The 12359-nt window shown below is 50.1% G+C and overlaps 1 non-coding gene across 1 annotated transcript; it reads left to right on the top strand.

The window, feature by feature from the left end:
- Window positions 1-11642: 11642 nt before the first annotated feature.
- On the top strand, window positions 11643-11714 carry trnaa-cgc (transfer RNA alanine (anticodon CGC)). Its single transcript has one exon. It is a non-coding gene; the product is annotated as a tRNA-Ala (tRNA).
- The last annotated feature ends 645 nt before the right edge of the window (window positions 11715-12359 follow it).

Raw genomic sequence — 12359 nt, 5'->3', positions numbered from 1 at the left:
TTCTATTCTTACTTCCAAAGTGAATAACCTCACACTTATCTACATTAAACTGCATCTGCCATGTATCCGCCCACTCACACAACCTGTCCAAGTCACCCTGCAGCCTTATTGCATCTTCCTCACAATTCACACTACCCCCCAACTTAGTATCATCTGCAAATTTGCTAATGGTACTTTTAATCCCTTCGTCTAAGTCATTAATGTATATCGTAAATAGCTGGGGTCCCAGCACCGAACCTTGCGGTACCCCACTGGTCACTGCCTGCCATTCCGAAAGGGACCCATTTATCCCCACTCTTTGCCTTCTCCCCATAACCCCTGACTCCGCTATCTTTGAGAGCTCTATCTAGCTCTCTCTTGAAAGTACCCAGAGAATTGGCCTCCACTGCCTTCTGATGCAGAGAATTCCACAGATTTACAACTCTCTGACTGAAAAAGTTTTTCCTCCTCTCCGTTCTAAATGGTCTACCCCTGGATAGACGACAAGCTGATTTCCGATTACATTGAGTCAAAGACTCTTAATGAACTAGTGACGGAATTTAACCAAGTTGTCCAGAATGTTATGGACAAATTTATACCCTCCAAAAATGACTTCTTCGAGATGAAAATTACCCTGGATAAATAATTCCATCCAGAGAGACATTTGTAAAAATTATTTGTCGCAAGTAACAACATGATATACAGTAAACAATTAAGAATAAAACATTATAATTTGCACGTGAAGAATGAAATAAAATACCAGAACAAAAGGAGGCTACAAACTTTTGGTTGTTGAGTAGAGTTACTGCTCATGGAAAAAAGCTGTTTTTATGTCTGGCTGTGGTGGCTTTGACAGTCCGGAGTCGCCTTCCAGAGGGAAGTGCTTCAAAGAGTTTGTGGCCAGGGTGAGAGGGGTCAGAGATGATCTTGCCCGCTGGCTTCCTGGCTCTTGCAGTGTACAGTTCGTCAATGGGGGGGAAGATTGCAGCCAACAACCTTCTCGGCTGATCAAGCACTGCGCTGCAGCCTCCGGATGTCATGCTTGGTGGCTGAGCCAAACCAGACCACGATGGAGAAGGTGAAGACAGACTCTATGATGGCAGTTTAAAACTGGACCATCATTGCCTGTGGCAGATTGTGTTTTCTCAGCAGCCGTAGGAAGTGCATCCTCTTTTTGACTGTTAAGTCAGTGGTGGCCTCCCATTTAAGGTCCCTGGAGATGATGTTTCCAAGGAACGTAAATGACTCCACAAATGTGACTGCGGTGTTGTTGCTACTGAGTGGGGGGAGGGGAGGGGGAGCTCTCTTAAAGTCCACAAACAGTTCCACTGTCTTCAGAACAATGAGCTCCAGGTTGTTGCGATGGGGCCAGCTGTGTCACTTCCTGTCTGTAAGCAGATTCCTCCCCATCCTGGATCAGTCCAATCAGGGTTGTGTCATCCGCAAACTTTAGAAGCTTGACAGAGGAGTCTATGGAAGTGCAGTAGTTGGTGTAGAGAGAATAAAGGAGAGGGGAGAGTACGTAGCCTTGTGGTGCTCCTATGCTGAGGGTCTGAGGGTCCGAGATGTGCTTTCCCAGCCTCACATGCTGCTTCCTGTCCACTAAATTATAAACCCGCACGTCTTTTGGGATGCTGACATCTTCAACCCCTTATTACTGAGGTTCCTTCCTGCTTTAAAAGGGCATCAATAATATCAGTGCCCAAGAAGAGTAAGGTGATGTACCTCAATGACCACTGACTGGTAATGTCCATGGTGATGAAGTGCTTTGAGAGGTTGGTTATGGTGCATAAACTCCAAGTTACATAGACTTGGGGGCATTGTTATTGTTTGTTTGTGTGTATATATATATATACACATAATATATACTGAACTTTATTTGTTGTTTATTATAGTGTTTACAGAGTACTATGTTTACATATCAGTTGTGCCACTGCAAGTAAGAATTTCATTGTTCCGTTTTGAGACATATGACAATAAAACACTCTTGACTCTTAATTGAGGGCTCTAATGAAATAATGCTTCTGGTGAACCATCAGCTATAATATATCAGCAGCGTGTTGGCTTCTGACCAATTCAGGCCATCCTCTGGAGCTCTAAAAGTTGACTATGCCCCCAAGCAGTTTCCTCTGCCATTGGGGTGACCATTAGCAGCTGGACATTGGGCACTGGTCAAGGCACAGCATCATCTCATCCAATCCATACCTGTAACGTGTACAGAAAACATAAAAAAGACACAATGTGCAGGAGTAACTCGGCGGGTCAAGCAGCCTCTCTGGAGGAAAAGAACAGGTGACGTTTCGGGTGGACCCTTCTTCAGACGTCAGTCAAACATTTTATCTTTTTTTTGTTAACCAGCATCTACTTCCTTGATTCTACTTAGGTTTAGATGATGGGCAGTCATTCTGGTATTACTATGTACCAAATGCAGTCGCTGCGCCTAACGGCTGCGGCTCTCTGGCAGTCTGTTGTCTTTTTTTCTTTTTTTTTGTTTGTGTCGGTGTTGGGATGGTTTTTGTTTCTGTTTTTGGCTGTGTATGTGTGGTGGGGGTGTGTGGTGGGGGTGTGGGGTGGGGTGGGGGGGTGGGGCGGGGGGAAACCTTTATTTTATTAGGTCTCTTCCCCGGGGCGCGGCTCGGCTGCGGGCCTTAACATTGCCGGCGCAGCTCGGCTGCGGGACGTTTCAGTGCCCGGTGCGGCTCGGCTGCGGGCCTTAACATTGCCGGCGCAGCTCGGCTGCGGGACGTTTCAGTGCCCGGTGCGGCTCGGCTGCGGGCCTTAACATTGCCGGCGCAGCTCGGCCGCGGGACGTTTCAGTGCCCGGTGCGGCTCGGCCGCTGGACTTAACATCGCCCGGTGCGGCCGCGGGACGTTTCAGTGCCCGGTGCGGCTCGGCCGCGGGACGTTTCAGTGCCCGGTGCGGCTCGGCCGCTGGACTTAACATCGCCCGGTGTGGCCGCGGGACGTTTCAGTGCCCGGTGTGGCCGCGGGACGTTTCAGTGCCCGGTGCGGCTCGGCCGCGGGACGTTTCAATGCCCGGTGCGGCTTGGCCGCTGGACTTAACATCGCCCGGTGTGGCCGCGGGACGTTTCAGTGCCCGGTGCGGCTTGGCCGCTGGACTTAACATCGTCAGCGCTGTTCGGCCGCGGGACGTTTCAGTGCCCGGTGCGGCTCGGCCGTTGGACTTAACATCGCCCGGTGTGGCCGCGGGACGTTTCGGGGCCCGGGGCGGCTCGGCCGGGGGGCCTTCCATCCCCTTGCGGGGGCTGTGCGTGTCGTTTGCCTCGGTAGGGGTCGAGCTGCCTGTCCGTGGGTGCGGGGGGAAGAGAGGGGAAGTTTTGTTGCCTCCATCACAGTGAGGGGGTGTTTGGAGTCACTGTGATGGATGTTTGTGTTGGGGTCGGGTGTCCTGTGTTCTTTTCTTTTTGCTGTATTTTGTGTGACTGCTGAAATTTCGCTCGGTGTTGTGCCGAGTGACAATAAAGTGTTGTTATGTTATGTTATGTTATGTTATGTTATGTTATGAAACCTACCAGCCAGAAGTTCTAGGCTGTAATAACATATTAGACTAAGTGGACCCGTTGGGCCCAAACCTCTCCTGCATTGGTGCAGCACCCGCTTCTTTCCCCCTCCCCCATCCCTCCCCCATCCCTCCCTCCCCCTCTCCCCTCCCCCCCTCCTCCCTCTCCCCCCCACACCATCCCCCTCAACCCCCCTTATCCCCCCTCCCTCCCACCCTCCTTATCTAGGAGATAGATTTAAACTTTAAAATGTGAATAACTTAAAAAATATAACACCGATTTCAATGAAACTTCTTCCATTAGCACCAAAGGGACAACGGTGAGTAAGGTGGGCCTAAAATTGTCGCGCTATCGTGTACCATTTTGGCTGCAGTTCAGGAACAAACAAACAAACAAACAAGAGTTTTAGTATATAGATATGAGGGTGGCAGATGAGATAAACATGAGACGAAAAGTAGGGGCTATCCAGTCAGTAAGGTCAGCCCCATTTCCTCCTATTAATAAATAATGAATGATCACCCATGCATGCACCGTAATACAACTTCTTGACAATAATAAGTTGTATTAATTTTGGACTTGTCCCTCACCACGTTCATCGCTTAAAGCAGGATTCAAGTTTGATCACATGCTTTGAAACAGTCAAAATGTGGGAAATTACTGCAGACATTTTGAAGAGGAGCAGAAGTGGGCAATAAATGGCAAATAATGGATTGATATTCATGAGAGAAAACTGATCTGCAAAAGCTTCAGTGGTGACAGAGCACAAGTCAAACTGGACTGAATTTATTTGCAATGGGTTTGTGGCCAATCAATAGTTTCAATTATTGGCAACTACTGGCGGCAATGGGGTAAGCAATGTTATTTTACTATTTTGCTGTAATGGTTTTAATTATTTCGAAGTTTTCGGAAAATCTGATTTCCTCCCTGCTGCTATCATATAATAAATCTACAGAACTGTGAGCAGATGGGTGTAGCCCCGGGAGGAAGGCAAGGGTCCTACTAAATCCACGTGAATATGGAAAAAACGGACCGCTGGGACCTCAAACTCCTGTACCGGGGGCTGGACATGGCGTTGGACTTTAGCGGTCTGGCAGGGAATGCAGGAACGGGCCCAAACAGCTACCTGTTTACGCAGGCCATGCCACACAAACCGAGTGGCTACTAAGGCAGAGGTGGAGCGGATGGACGGGTGCGCCAGCCCGTGAATGGCATCGAACACCCGGCGCTGAAGGGAGGGCGTCACTACCGGCCTGGGACGGGGAAAGGAAACATCACACCAGACTTTTGTGCCCTCCGGCCCGCAGGCCACCTGAGCCAACTTCAACCCCGAAGTGGTGGACTAGTATACCAAGGCGGTATCCGCCAGAAGCTGTGCCTCCGCAAGCTCCTGGGGATCCACCTCGCAGTCCACCGCTGAAATGGGGGAAAAAGCAGGCGTCAGCAACGGCATTAAGCTTACCAGCGACATGACGGACATTGGTGGTAAACTCGGAGATGGCAGTCAGCTGCCGCTGCTGGCGGGCCGACCATGGGTCGGACAATTTGGAAAAAGCAAAAGCAAAAGTTAATGGTTTATGGTCCGTAAAGGCCACAAACGGGCGGCCTTCAAGGAAATACCTGAAGTGACGAACAGCTAAATAGAGGGCCAGAAGCTCTCGGTCAAAGGCGCTATATTTCAGCTCAGCCGAACTCAGTTGCCGGCTGAAAAACGCCAAGGGCTGCCAAAAGCCACCCACCTGCTGCTCCAAAACCCCACCCACCGCCACGTCAGAGGCATCAACCGTCAGGGCCGTGGGGGCGGAGGCGCTCGGGTGGACCAACATGGTGGCGTCTGCCAAAGCCGCCTTAGCTGCTGCAAAGGCCGACTCCGCGGCCGTGGACCATATCAACTCTACAGGTTTACCCGCAAGGCACTGGAAGAGCAGGCGCATGACCCGCGCTGTTGCCGGGACGAACATATGGTAGAAGTTAACCATGCCTACGAACTCTTGCAGACCTTTCACTGTGGTGGGCCGCGGAAATGCCCGGATAGCCTCCACCTTCTCGGGCAAAGGGGTGGCGCCGGCAAGGGTGATTCTGTGCCCTAAGAAATCGAGAGAAGGGAGGCCGAATTGACACTTGGAGGGTTGGATGACGAGCCCGTGTGCCTGGAGCCGCTCGAATACGGCCCGCAAGTGGACCCGGTGTTCCTGCACTGAGGGGCTGGCGACCAGGATATCATCTAAATAAATAAACACAAAAGGCAAATCCCGGCCCACACGGTCCATCAGTCGCTGGAAAGCCTGTGCCGCTTTCTTTAAACCGAAAGGCATGCGCAACCATTCGAACAACCCGAACGGAGTGATCGTGGCAGTTTTTGGTATGTCCTGTGGCCGCACAGGAATCTGGTGGTATCCCCGCACCAAATCGATCTTGGAGAACACCACCGCACCTTCCAGCCCAGACGAGAAGTCCTGCAGGTGCGGTACGGGGTAGCGATCGGCCGTGGTGACAGCGTTGAGACGCCGATAATCGCCACATGGTCTCCACCCCCCAGATGCTTTGGAGACCATATGCAACGGCGAGGCCCACGGGCTGTCGGACTGACGGACAATGCCCATTTCCTCCATCTTCCTAAATTCCGCCCGCGCCACCACCAGCTTGTCGGGCGATAGCCTCCGGGCCCGAGCGAAAATGGGGGGGCCCTCGGTGCGGATGTGGTGGACCACGCCGTGTTTGGCCAAAGGGGCGTCGAAACGCTGGATGAGCAGCTCTGGAAACTCCGCCAGGACCTCAGCATACGAGTCGGGGGCCGCGACGACGGTCTGGACAGTCGGGCTGGGCAGGGTGGCGGTTGTCGGAGCGGCGGGCTCATCGTTGCTGGCGGAGGGTCGGAGGTCGTTACCGCGGACGTCGGGGACTAGTGAAAAGGCCCAGAGGAAATCTGCGCCTAGGATCGCCTGGCTGACGTCTGCTATAATGAATGGCCATTCATACGTGCGGAGGCCTAAAACCAGGGACATTTTCCGCGTACCATACGTGCAGATGGGGCTGCCATTAACCGCGATGAGGGTAGGGCCTGTCTTACCCGATCTGGTCTCAAGGTCGGTCGGCGGTACGATACTGACAATGGCTCCCGTGTCAACCAAAAATTCTGTGTCCGTGAATCGATCTCGGACTTAGAGGCGTCGGTTCTGGCCAATCGCAACTGCCTCTATGTACGATCGGCCGAGGCATTTCCCGAGAAGGTACATGGTGAGCGGCAGTTGCGGGATTCTCCACCCCATCGTAGATGGTAATAGCACCAGCCGCGCTTGTGCGGATCCTTTTGCCGGGCTTTTGGAGAAATGGTGGGAGACGCGGCACCATCTTGATGTCGCTGTGACGCGGCCGCTGATGTCGAGACCTTGTTGATCGAACCTCTTTCTTTCGATGTGGACGCCATCAGCGCATCAGCTTTTTCTGCATATGCCACGGGGTCCTTAAAAGAACAATCCGTGAGCATAAGTTTGACATCTTCGGGAAACTTCTCTCGGAATGCCTGCTCGAACATGAGGCAATCCGTATGTTCACCTGCTAGCGTTAACATTTCAGCCATGAGAACGGACGGCAGCCGATCTCCGAGATCCGGTAGGTGCATAAGACGCTTAGCTCGGTCCTGCCTGCTGAACCCAAAGGTCCGTAACAACAGTGCCTTCATGGCCTCGTACTTGTTTTCTGCCGGAGGATTGATGATGAACCGCATCACCCGTGCGGTCGTCTCCGGCGGTAGAGCGCTGACGAGGTAGTAATACCTTGTTGCGTCTGCTGAGATGTTTCTTAAGTGAAACTGGGCTTCGGTATGGACAAACCAAGATTGTGGTTGATGTATCCAAAACGACGGAAGGTGAACGCTGACCGCGCTTAGCTCCGGTGTGCTGGGCGTAGGAACCAACAACGAGGCGTTTGATTCACTCATGGTAAATGATCGGCTGGATCACATCGGGGTCATCAATATGGCGAGTCTGGAAACTTGTTCTTTGTTGAAGAAGTTTATTGCGACAGCAATATTCGATTACAAAGTTTTCTTAACAAGATTACAGACAACCATTAAAACTAACTGTTCTCTTCGAAGACGTCTCCCAACTGACTCTTTTTGGGCGCCAAAAGCGCACATGACCACGCTGTCCAATCAGCGGTGTCGCTCTCTGGACCCATCCCTACGGTCGCACCCACACGTGACCTTGCTGGCCAATCTGAGGGTTCGACAACTAGGACCACTTTCTATGGTCGCTACAATAGCTTATTTTTCCCCATCCTCTATTCCATTATGAATCTTTGGAGGAATATCCAAAATGGCACATTTCCTTCCATGAAACAGCATTGGTGAGCCAACTGGGTTTTTACTACAATGTCATAGAGTTAGACAGCATTGAAATAGGCCCTTTGACCCAAACTGTCCATGCTAACCAAGGTGCAGACGTGAATTAGTCCCATTTGGCTCAAATCCCTCCAATATTTCCTATTCATGTGCTTGTCAAAATGTATTTTAAACATTGTAATTATAATTATCTTTACCACCCAGTTGGGCAGTGCATTCCATATACCCACCACTGTCAGTGTGTAAAATGTCTCTCAGGTTCCCTTTAAATGTTCTCCCTCTCACCTTAAACCTATTGCCTCTAGTTTTAGAAATCCCTACCCTGAAAAATGGCTGTAACTGTCTACCCAGTCACTGCCCCTCATCAAAATATGACTAAAACTCTCATCTTGTTTGTTCAGTATGTTTGTGCCGTAGTTATTTCTGTGTCCCATTGTTTCCTAATGCCCTTCTCATCCACAAAAAAACGGTACCCGACCCGCACAATTTTAGGCCCACTTTACTCACCATTGTCCTGGAGAGTGTTTACACACAAGTTTCATTCAAATTGGTCTTATATTTTTAAAGTTAGAGAGATTTTAAAGTTTAAAAATTACCTTATTAAACCGATTGCTTGCCATGTTCAGCGTCTAACATCACAATGGGACCCTGCCCGAGTGATGCCCAATGTGTGTCGCGGCCAATGAGGGGGGGAGGCTAATTTTAACAAATGCGCTCCCCCCCCCCCCCCGGGAGGACCAAAGGAGGACTGGCGCCCGTCCTGGCGTGCTCCACACCTGACCTTCCTCCTGTGGTGCAGTGCGATGCCAGAGGCAGCGGCAGAGGGTCCAACAAGATGGCCGTCGCCGCCGTTCCCTACCGCTCACCGCCGATCAGTGCTGGACGCACGGGGCCAGGTAAGTGGCTTTTCCCTGTCGCTCCTCACCTGCCCACAGACCCGGGGGAAATTCCCCGCCCGGCAACGGGTCCACGGGTTGCAAGTTGTGGGTTGTCAGTTGTGGGAGGCCTACAGGAGAAACGGGGCTGAGGTCGGTGGCTTTTCCCTGTCCCCCTCGCTCGCTCACGGCCCCGGAAGACACTTCCCGCCCACTACCGGGTCCCGCCCACAGCCCTGGGGGACACTCCCTGCCTGCCAATGGGGCCACATATCGGTAGGGTTGCAGGGCCCGGCACGGCCTCAGGGGACACTCCCCGCCCGGCTCCCGCCCACGGCCCCGGGGGACACTCCCCGCTTGCTAACGGGTGCATGAATCGGTAGGGTTGCTGGGCCCGGTACGGCCCCAGGGGACACTCCCCACCAGGCAACGGGTCCATAGATCAGAAGGAGAGCTTTCCACCCAACGGTTCCGGTCCCAAACCGCTCCTGCATTGGTCCAGCACCCTCTCCTCCCCCCTCCTCTCCCCTCTTCCTACCCCCCTCCCCTCCCCCCCCACTCACCCACTCCATCCCCCTCAACCCTCCTTATCCCCCCCCTCCTCCCTTCCCCCCTCCTCCCATCCCCCTACTCACCCACTTGATCCCCCCTGAACCCCCCCTTATCCCTCCCCACCCCCCCACTCACCTACTCTGTCACCCCTCCACCCCTCATCCATTCACCCAATCCATCCCTCCTCAACCCCCTTTATCACCCCCTCCCCTCAGCCGCGCCCGCAGAACCGCCTGCGGTAGAGATTTGCACCCAACGGGTGCACACCCATCTACTGACTTTATAAATCTCTGTAAGGTCACCTCTCACCAACTTCACTCCAGGAAAAACAGTTCTAACCTAGCCAGTCTCTCCTTACAAACCCAAGCCCTACAATCCCAGCAACATCCTTGTGAACCTTTCCTGCATCTTCTTTAGCATAATCACATCCTTCCTACAGTAGTGCGACCAGAACTGAACACAATACTCCAAGTGCACTGTCACTCATATATCTTACACCTGCTACATGACTTCCCCAGTCCATTAAGTCAAGCATGTCATATGCCTTCTTCGCCATCCTGTCTACTTGTGTTGCCACCTTCAGGAAACCGTGCACTTTTACCTGGAGGTCTCTCTATCCTACACCACCTCCACAGGCCCCTGCCACTTCCCAGGTAAATCTTACCCTTGTTTTACTTAGAGACAGCTAACGTTTGGAAGACCCTTCATTAACCCATTCTTTTTCACTTGTGTCGACTGCCTCAGAAGACTAGTTTCAACATTTATAATTTGGAGGAATGAGAGGTTTGGGAATATATTTTTTGGACTGCTGCTTCGTTCGTGTACATATCTTAAACTGCAAACATAACGATCTGTGGAAAAATAGTAATTTGAAACCTATCCAAACCACAACGCAGTTGAAAAAGACACTTAATAGTATCCATCTTTTGACTCTTGAATGCAGAAAGCCTGGGCAGCATTGGTGAATATACGGACGCTGCATCAGTGGCGAAAATTGCCAAGTCGTTGGAATTTAGTTTATTTTGTATTTTGTCGCGTTAAGTAACTGACAGTAAGTTGAATTCCTGGTACTACACGGCTGGGAGTTGGCCAGTTTTTACTTCTTTAGGCAGAATCTTTCATCCAGGATTTATTTTTCTCCGTACTTTCAGCAATTTCACAACATCTTGTAGTTACCATACGATACGACAGATCAATCGGTATATTCAAGCTCCTCCAAAACAAAGGAACTTATAATTGACTTTAGAAAAACCAGTGGTGATTACGACCCACTCTACATCAATGGGGTCTGTGTGGAAAGGGTACCAGCTTTCAGGTTCCTGGGTACGCACATCGCAGAGGATCTTACCTGGTCTACCAACACCATCACCACAGTAAAGAAGGCACAGCAGAGACTCCACTTCCTGAGGATCCTCAGGAAAACCAACCTGCAGGAGAAGCTCATGTTGTCCTTCTATCGCTGCTCCATCGAGAGTGTGCTGGCATACTGTATAACCACATGGTATGCCAGCTGCTCAGAAAAGGACAGGAAGGCCCTTCAGAGGGTCATCACGACGGCCCAGAAGATCATCGGCTGCTCACTGCCCTCCCTGGAGCACCTGTTCAGCCTACGCTGCCTCAGTAGAGCAGGCAAAATAATAAAAGATCCATCCCACCCCGGCCACCGTCTGTTTGTTCATCTGCCCTCTGGTCGACGTTTCAGGTCGATCAAATCCCGAACAAACAGACTTAAGAACAGTTTTTACCCCAGGGCCATACGAGAACTGAACACTACCTTTGCACTAGGCAACACCGTTAAAAAATCTTGTACTTAATATAATTGTATTTAATTGTATTTATGTATTTATTTGTTTTTGCATTTATTGCATATATGTTTGTACGCACCGTCAGGATTGGCTATTTTTTTAATTTCGTTGTACTCGTTGCAATGACAATAAATGAATATTATTATTATTATTAATATGACTTTAGCACGTCGATTGCGATAATGTGACAGAGAAATTGATGACGAGAATTAATAACATTCAAATGTTATTCTTGCAAAAAACGCACACAAAAAAAACAAAGTTCACCCATACGGATCAAGTATTTTCCAAAAGTCACTTGAAACGATTCTAAGAGTTTCACTGTAACTTTCTGAAGCTGGAAGCAGCACTGTTTGTATAACACGCAGCAAAAACACATTTAGAAACAAGGAACTGCACATAATGCTCAGGGCTAATGAAAGGATTGGAAAAGATTTGTACAAACAGTAGGAAATAACAGATGCCACGGAGTTACTCCAGCATTTTGTGTCTATCCAATAACAAGGAGCACATTGCATTAACATGTTCAAGGGTGTTAAAAAGTGTGTTTAGAACTGCTGGAAAAGTAGGAGGGGATGTAGCTCAGTGGTAGAGCGCATGCTTCGCATGTATGAGGTCCCGGGTTCAATCCCCGGCATCTCCACTGGTTTTGTGGAGCGATAGACGCATTTACTTACGATGCCTATTGCAGTAGTTGCTCTAGTGTGCTATAAATTATTGATTTCAATTTATTATTCACCAGGAATAACGAGAGTAAATTAAATTCATTATCTTTTCCTTCGCCTGAGCCTACATGATGATGTCATAACAAATGTAACGCTCAGTTTCATTCCTTGTGGATGTTCCATAGAAACATAGAAAACAGGTGCAGGAGGAGGCCATTCGGCCCTTCGAGCCAGCACCGCCATTCATTGTGATCATGGCTGATCGTCCACAATCAATAACCCGTGCCTGCCTTCTCCCCATATCCCTTGATTCCACTACCCCTAGAGCTCTATCTAACTCTCTCTTAAATCCATCCAGTGATTTGGCTTCCACTACCCTCTGTGGCAGAGAATTCCACAAATTCACAACTCTGGGTGAAAATGTTTTTTCTCACCTCAGTTTTAAATGGCCTTCCCTTTCTTCTAAGACTGTGGCCCCTGGTTCTGGACTCACCCAACATTGGGAACATTTTTCCTGCATCCAGCTTGTCCAGTCCTTTTATAATTTTATATGTTTCTATAAGATCCCCTCTCATCCTTCTAAACTCCAGAGAATACAAGCCTAGTCTTTTCAATTTTTCCTC

Source organism: Rhinoraja longicauda, chromosome 8 (genome assembly GCF_053455715.1).
Source record: "Rhinoraja longicauda isolate Sanriku21f chromosome 8, sRhiLon1.1, whole genome shotgun sequence".
Classification (NCBI taxonomy): domain Eukaryota; kingdom Metazoa; phylum Chordata; class Chondrichthyes; order Rajiformes; family Arhynchobatidae; genus Rhinoraja; species Rhinoraja longicauda.
The sequence above is the reverse complement of the archived record's forward strand: the minus strand, read 5'-3'. Positions and strand labels throughout refer to the sequence as shown.